The 6,693-nt window shown below is 42.1% G+C and overlaps 1 pseudogene; it reads left to right on the top strand.

Annotated features, from left to right (window-relative positions):
• The first annotated feature begins 4,382 nt into the window (after window positions 1–4,382).
• Window positions 4,383–5,379, top strand: LOC132357848 (poly(rC)-binding protein 2-like; annotated as a pseudogene).
• Window positions 5,380–6,693: the final 1,314 nt, after the last annotated feature.

The raw sequence follows: 6,693 nt of genomic DNA, 5'->3' as shown, positions 1-6,693 counted from the left end.
AACTTACATAATATTGTACATCAACTATACTTCAATTAAAAAATTGAAGGAAAAAATAGAAAAAAATAAAAGAAAATCATTAGCCGTTTGAATGATCTTAATGTACGTAAATCAATATCTAAGTGACAAACTTATTCCAAAATATACCTAGCGTACAACCGCTGGATGCTAAATGAATCTTTCTAAATAAAATAACAAATTGGCTGCCACCAAGAACATAAAAATTTTTTAAATTACTTTTAAAATTTTTTAAATAAAAAAAATGAAACCCTATACCTGATTTAAGCTGTTTAACAGAGTAATAGTATTAATAGCTAACATTTAAATAGCACTTGCTATGTGCCAAGGCACTACATGTTTTGCATTCTTTTGCAAAATAGTATTCTTTTGCAAAGAACACTATTATCATTTCCTTTTTCCGGCTGAGGAAAGTGAGGCTCAGAGAGGTTTAATAACTTGTGCAAGGTCACACAGCTAGTAAAATGGCAGATCTGTGCTTGATCCCAAGCAGTCTGTTTCCTGAGTCTGTGCCTTTAACTGGCATAAGACAGAGACAAAACCATATGTAAATATGCAAGGTCATTTCTTAATGATTTGGTATCTGAAAGTTACAGCTATGAGACATCCAGCATGCTCCCTGGTTTCTCTTGGGTTTCCTAACTTCATACAATTTCATCAAGCAATAAAGTGCGAGGGTGGATGTGGTGGTGAAGATGTGCTAGCTGTCAAGTGGTTCCATCGTGTTGCTTGCTATCAACTCTCTGAGAGGGATTTGTTGAGGGAGATGGATGGTGTGAAACCTCTACCTAAAAACAGGTTTGCCAGTTGACAAGGTTCTTATAATTTCTGCTTTCCCTCTCCACCAAGACCACCACCAAGAGAAAGCTATTTATAAGGTTGTTTATCCCATATTCTATTGTACAAGAGGCATTTTTTTATACCGCATTTCTAGCACAGTTCTGTACACTCTACAAACAGCGAATGCTCAACAGAAGTATAGGTGAGGAGGAGGAGGAGGCTCAGACATACCTAGCAAGCTCTCAGAAGGGGGGTTGTGTGGCTGACTCATTAAAAGCAGAACTTCAGAGTCAGATTAGACCTCGGTTCAAATTCTGTTGCCACCATTTACAAGTCGTGGGTCTTTGGGCAAGTTAGTTAATCTCCTGGTGTCAAATAGAGATAAGAGGGCATTGTGAAGATTAAATGATACGATTCTTGTCAAGAACTTGGCAAGAGCTGCTACTCTCTATCACCATCATCATCTCAACTTATCAATAAAAAGTTTAGAAACTATGACTTCATCACATTCTAAATTATCCGTAGACTTCAATGTCATCCAAAGCAAAGAAATAGGAGATCTCTGCCATGGAAGACAGAACTAAGAGTCCAAAATTCTTGGTGACAAACCTTTCTTGTGGTCTTGATAGTGTAAAATCAGTACAAGATGGTGGCCTCAGGTGGTCAAATGAAATCAAGATTGGTAATACCATCTGGAGTTACCTAATGATCCTTGTCATTTCCTGAGAAATTACCCCCAAATACTGTTGTGACTTAGAGATGTGATCCTTTCCCAACTCAGCATGGCCACAGCCATCGATTGTCAATGCTTGAGGACAACAGAAAGCAGGCCTGGGTCTATTCTGACTATTCATTATTGCCCCCCGCAGCCATAATTACCCCATATGACAGGCTTCTCTTCTTCCAACAGACAGGATTAATATGTGCAGCCTTAGATAATAATTTGAAGTCTGCAACAATTAAACAGAGTCATGTTGAAAAAAGCCAAGGAACAGAGTTTGTTACATAAAAACAAGTGAAACTAAAGGAAAGGTCATCGTTTTTGTATTCCTGTAACAAATACAATCTAACGATAATCTGTATCTGAGAGAATCCCTGTGTTTTTTAGGTTGTAATTAAATTTCTCCTTGAACAATCATCTTGCATACTTTCCTTAGGGGAAACTGTTTACATTTCATCATATCTTTGAAAATGTAATCGATCTCTATTTTAATCAAGCTTTCCTATTTGGATCATTCCTTTAAAAGGCTGATGAACACGTCTGTTTTTAAAAATACAACTCAGTAGTGAATTCGACTGGTATCAGAGGTACCGTAAGTCAGTGCAGTTTTAGAGATAGTTTTGTTAATGAATGGCTATGATGCCCAAAGTACCTGTGGCAGATTGATGTAGCAATGGCTGCCAATTTGTTCAAGTCTCTCTGTATCCATACCCTTGGGTAGTCTCCTTCTACTCTGACTCTAGACTTGGCCATGTGATTGTCTGATCGACAGCACAATAACAAATGTGATGCTAGCAAAGATTTGAAAAGCACGTGCACATTGGGGCTATCCCTCTCTTGCTATTCTTAGGACTCTTGTTATAGCTGCCACGTGAACAAGCCCATCTAGGGCTGCCTGATGAATAAGAGAAAACCATGGCTGGAACTCAAATGGCTGACTCAGCTAACAGCCAGCCAATATCCTAGCTGACCCAGCAGCTGCCTGCAGACACATGTGAATGACACCTAGTTGAGACCAGCAGAAGGCTCATCCATCTGAGCCCAGTCCAAATTTCCAGAGCACAAAACTGTGGTTGTTGTTTTAAGCCACTAGGTGTCTGTGGGGCGGTTTGTTACACAGTGAAAGCTAACTGACCCAGTATCCCAGTGAGAGCAGGGATGTAGCACCAGCATTGGGGCAGAAGTTGGAGTCCATCAGAATGATTTTGTTTATAAACAGCTGTGATGGACATCAACATAAAAACAACAAGTGAGCAAACACCAGTTGGTCCATCCATCCACAGACACACAGTTACATCATGGTGACTATGAAAACTGGAACAAACATAACTACAGAGGAGGGGGATGGGGATGGGCTAACCCCTTCAGCGTTTGGGATCTGACACTTGAAATTATGAGGATTTTAGCAATAGTGAGAGCCTCCAGTTCAGCGTCACCTAAAACTTCATTTGTTTGCTATTTTGCATTTCACGCTTTGCATAAAGCTCCTGCTCCTGAAGCCTTTGGTTGGATCAGGTCAACTGGCTCATGAAACTGAAACCTGACCTATGATTTTTTTCCATCTACTTTTCCTAAGTATATGCTCTGTAAAATCTCCCTTAGGAAAAGGGTTCCATGGTCATATAAATTATTGTATACTCTTGATCCTTCTTGGAATTTCACAAGGTACCTTGGCATATTAAAGACCTGTTTGTCTTCATTTATTCCAGTGCTGAGATGTATTTGACCATAGAATCCTTTTTGTGAGTAACATATATTAAGACCTCATTACGCAATGTTTCTCAGAAAACACTTTGAGAAAGTTTTTTTTAAAACTTTCTTACAGTGAAATACAGCACACATATGGAGAAGTACATGAAACACAAACATGCAGCATAATGAATTACTGTACACCAAATACTCTTTTAACTACCATCCTGCTCAAGAAGTAGATCATTGTCAACACCTCCACTAGACCTCTGTGCATTCCTGGGCCATTACAATTTCCTCCTTCCTCTCTAGAGGGAACGATTTCCTGGACTTTATGGTAATAACTTCCTTGCAGTGTTTTATTCTTTTGCCACCTAGTATATATACCTAAATGATAGACTTGTTTTGTCTATTTTTGAAAGCTATAAAAATGGAATTACACAGTATGCATTGGAGGGGCAGAGGGTGTAAGTATCCTCAACTTCAACAGATGTCAAACTCTTTCCCAAATTGAGGGAAAGGGTACCAACTGACACTCCTATCATCACTGTATGAGAGTTCCAGTTGCTCCACATCTTAGCTTATAGTTGGTAATGTCAGATGTTTTCATTTTTGCCAATCTACTCAATGGGCAGTGGAGTTGTGAATTTGCATTTCCCTGTTCAGTAAGGAGGTTGAGCACATTTCATTATGTTTACCGGTCATTGTATAGCCTCTTTTGTGCAGCTCATGTTCAAGCCTTTTGCTCATTTCTTTACAGAGTTTCTATGTCTTTCTTAATGCATAGGAGTTCTTTATCTATCCTAGACAGAAGTCCTTTGTTGGGTACAGGAGTTGCAAATGTATTCTCTTGCTCTTTGGCTTGTTTTTTCTCTTTCCTAATGGGGTCTTTTGTTGAACAAAAGTTCTTCATTTAAACGTAATCAAATGTATCAGTTGTTTTCCTTTTAAGCTTAGTGCTTTGTGTGACACCTGTAATAATATCTGTCTCTATGTCCAGCGGTATTCCAAGGAGCTAGACTTGAAATGGTCAAGTCATTGGTCACTGGTAGTGGTCAAAGCCAAAAACTGTAGGCTGGAGAAGAAAAGGGGAGTGGGTGGGAAGGGTAAGGGTAGAAGGCCAGAGGAGGAACAAGAGGGGTTGTCAAGAAGGCAACAGGGGCCCTTCTGGTGGATGGAGGGTATGATTGCAAGTGGATTGAATGTCACTTTCACCATACAGCTCTTTATGCATGGAAAGGAAGTTGGTAGCATCATCAGAAAGAACAGAGAATCAGTTAAGAAGATGTGTGGGGAGAGTGGTGTACATATCAACATCTCCAAAGGGAACTGTGCTGAGAGAATGGTCACTTTGGCTGGACCCATCAATGCCATCTTTAAAGCCTTTGCTATGATCATGGATGCACTGGAAGAGGACGTCAGCACAATAGCACAGCTGCCAGCAGACCCTGGTCACCCTGAGCCTGGTGGTCCTTGCTAGCAGTGTGGCTCTCTCATTGGGAAAGGAGGTTTCGAGATCAAGGAAATATGACGAGAGAGTACAGGGGCTCAGGGCCAGGTGGCAGAGAATAAGCCTCCCGACTCAACTGAGCAGGTCATTATAACTGCTGGCATTGGGCAAGCCATCATTGAGTGTGTGCAACAAGCCTGTCCAGTCATGTTGGAGTCACCCTGACCCCATAAGCCATCCAGCTCTCTGGTCATCTTTGCAGGTGGTCAGGACACGTACCACACAGGCAGCAACGGTGTGGGCTTTCCTCACCCCCACTCCCCACCCATCCACGTGCCTCAACCATGACCTAGAGGAACTCTCTCTGGAGGCCAGCAATGCAACAGTCTTGTTTTCCTATGATGCATGGCAACCCTGGATTCAGTGACATTGAATCCACTCTCCAGAGATGAAAGGCTATTGGGCAGGTTTGGATGTATCTACTGAGGCTACTCATGAACTCACCATTTCAAGCATTTTAATTGGCTGCACAATGGGGCATTAGGGTGCCCAAATCAATAAGAGCCACCAGACGTCTGGGGCATAGCTCATCATTGCAAACCCAGTGGAAGGATCAACTGTTAGGCCGGTTACCATCATTGGATCTGCTGCCAGCGTTAGCCTGGTTCCAAATCAAATTGTCTGGCTGTCCTCAGAGACAGGTGGCACGGGGAGCCGCTAAAACAATGCAGCTCCATTTACAATCCTTTCTGGCTGTTCACCACTCTTGATCCATCTGTGTCATTTCTGAACAGTCAGCAATTCCAGGTTTTAAATAGTCTGTAAGTTTCCATTTCTTTACACTTTACATCCACTTGTGATTTTTAAATTATTCGAATTCCTTTCTCCATTCAGCTGTTAGAGCTGAGTTCCATATTTAGTTTTATAAGCTTCTCCCTGTTTTGTTTTACTTTGGGGTTTTGTGCTCATGCATTTTTTTGTTTGTCACAGAACTAGAAGACTAGAATATTAATACAATGCAGTTTAGTCCATGATGTCAGAAAGTTCTCAAAAACTAATTAAAAGATGGACTGGGTATCTGTTTGCTCTATTCTCCCATGACAAAAGCTTCAAGGACAAGAACAATACGTTCTCTTGGTAATGACTGTGGAGCAGCCTTTTGGAGGTCAAAGAACGCCCATCTATTGGTTTACTCCTATACGCTAAGCATTGTACTGAGCCGTGGACCTACATTACGTCCTTAATTCTCTCAGCAATTCTGGAGGGAGGTATTTTTTGCCCTCAAAATAAGTGGGCAAATGAAGATTCACTGAGGCAAAATCACTTCAGCAAGGTCACACAGGTCAAACAGCCAGTCAATGGCAAAGGCGGGATTTGAACTCCAGATTGAATCTCACCCCAAAGTTCACGGCTTTCCCACTGCAACATGCCACCCTCCAGTCAGAGCAGGGGACATGGCGAAGTGCTTCTGTGAAAAGGAATTATAAAGTGTCGCCTTTGCTGCAGGATAATTGGTGAGGAAAAATCTTTCTACTGACTCTCTGTCTTGGTGTGGGTTACCCTAGAAGCAGGACCTAAGACAAGGATTTGAGTGCAAATCGTTTCTTTGTGTGGTGATTCCAGGAAACAGCCGTAGAGGAAGTGAGACAGGAAGAAGAGGCAGCCAATAAAGGGAACGTTATCAAACACTGGGGTCGCTGGAGCGCAGTCCTGCTGGGGAACTCCCAGAGCCCCCGGTTGCCCCCTACCTTAGAGTTACCCATCGTTGCTCCAATGGAGGGGTTAGGCGGCTGGGTTTTTATCCACCAATTCACACCCATCATTACACGAGGGCGGCCATGGAGGGATTAGTTCTCAGGAACTCTGCTCCCACATGCTCCCAGGGCTCAAAAAGGTCCTGCTGGCCGAGGCTTGCAGGTGTTCGTAGTAAAGAGCCTTTGGCGTAGAGGTGGGTACCGAGGGGGTGTGGCAGAAAACCAACACCGTCTGCTCCACCCTCTATTAATAAAAGCTAAAGAAAAAGAGAAATAGACAC

This window comes from Balaenoptera ricei, chromosome X (genome assembly GCF_028023285.1).
Source record: "Balaenoptera ricei isolate mBalRic1 chromosome X, mBalRic1.hap2, whole genome shotgun sequence".
NCBI lineage: Eukaryota > Metazoa > Chordata > Mammalia > Artiodactyla > Balaenopteridae > Balaenoptera > Balaenoptera ricei.
This window is presented reverse-complemented; position numbering and strand designations above follow the sequence as displayed.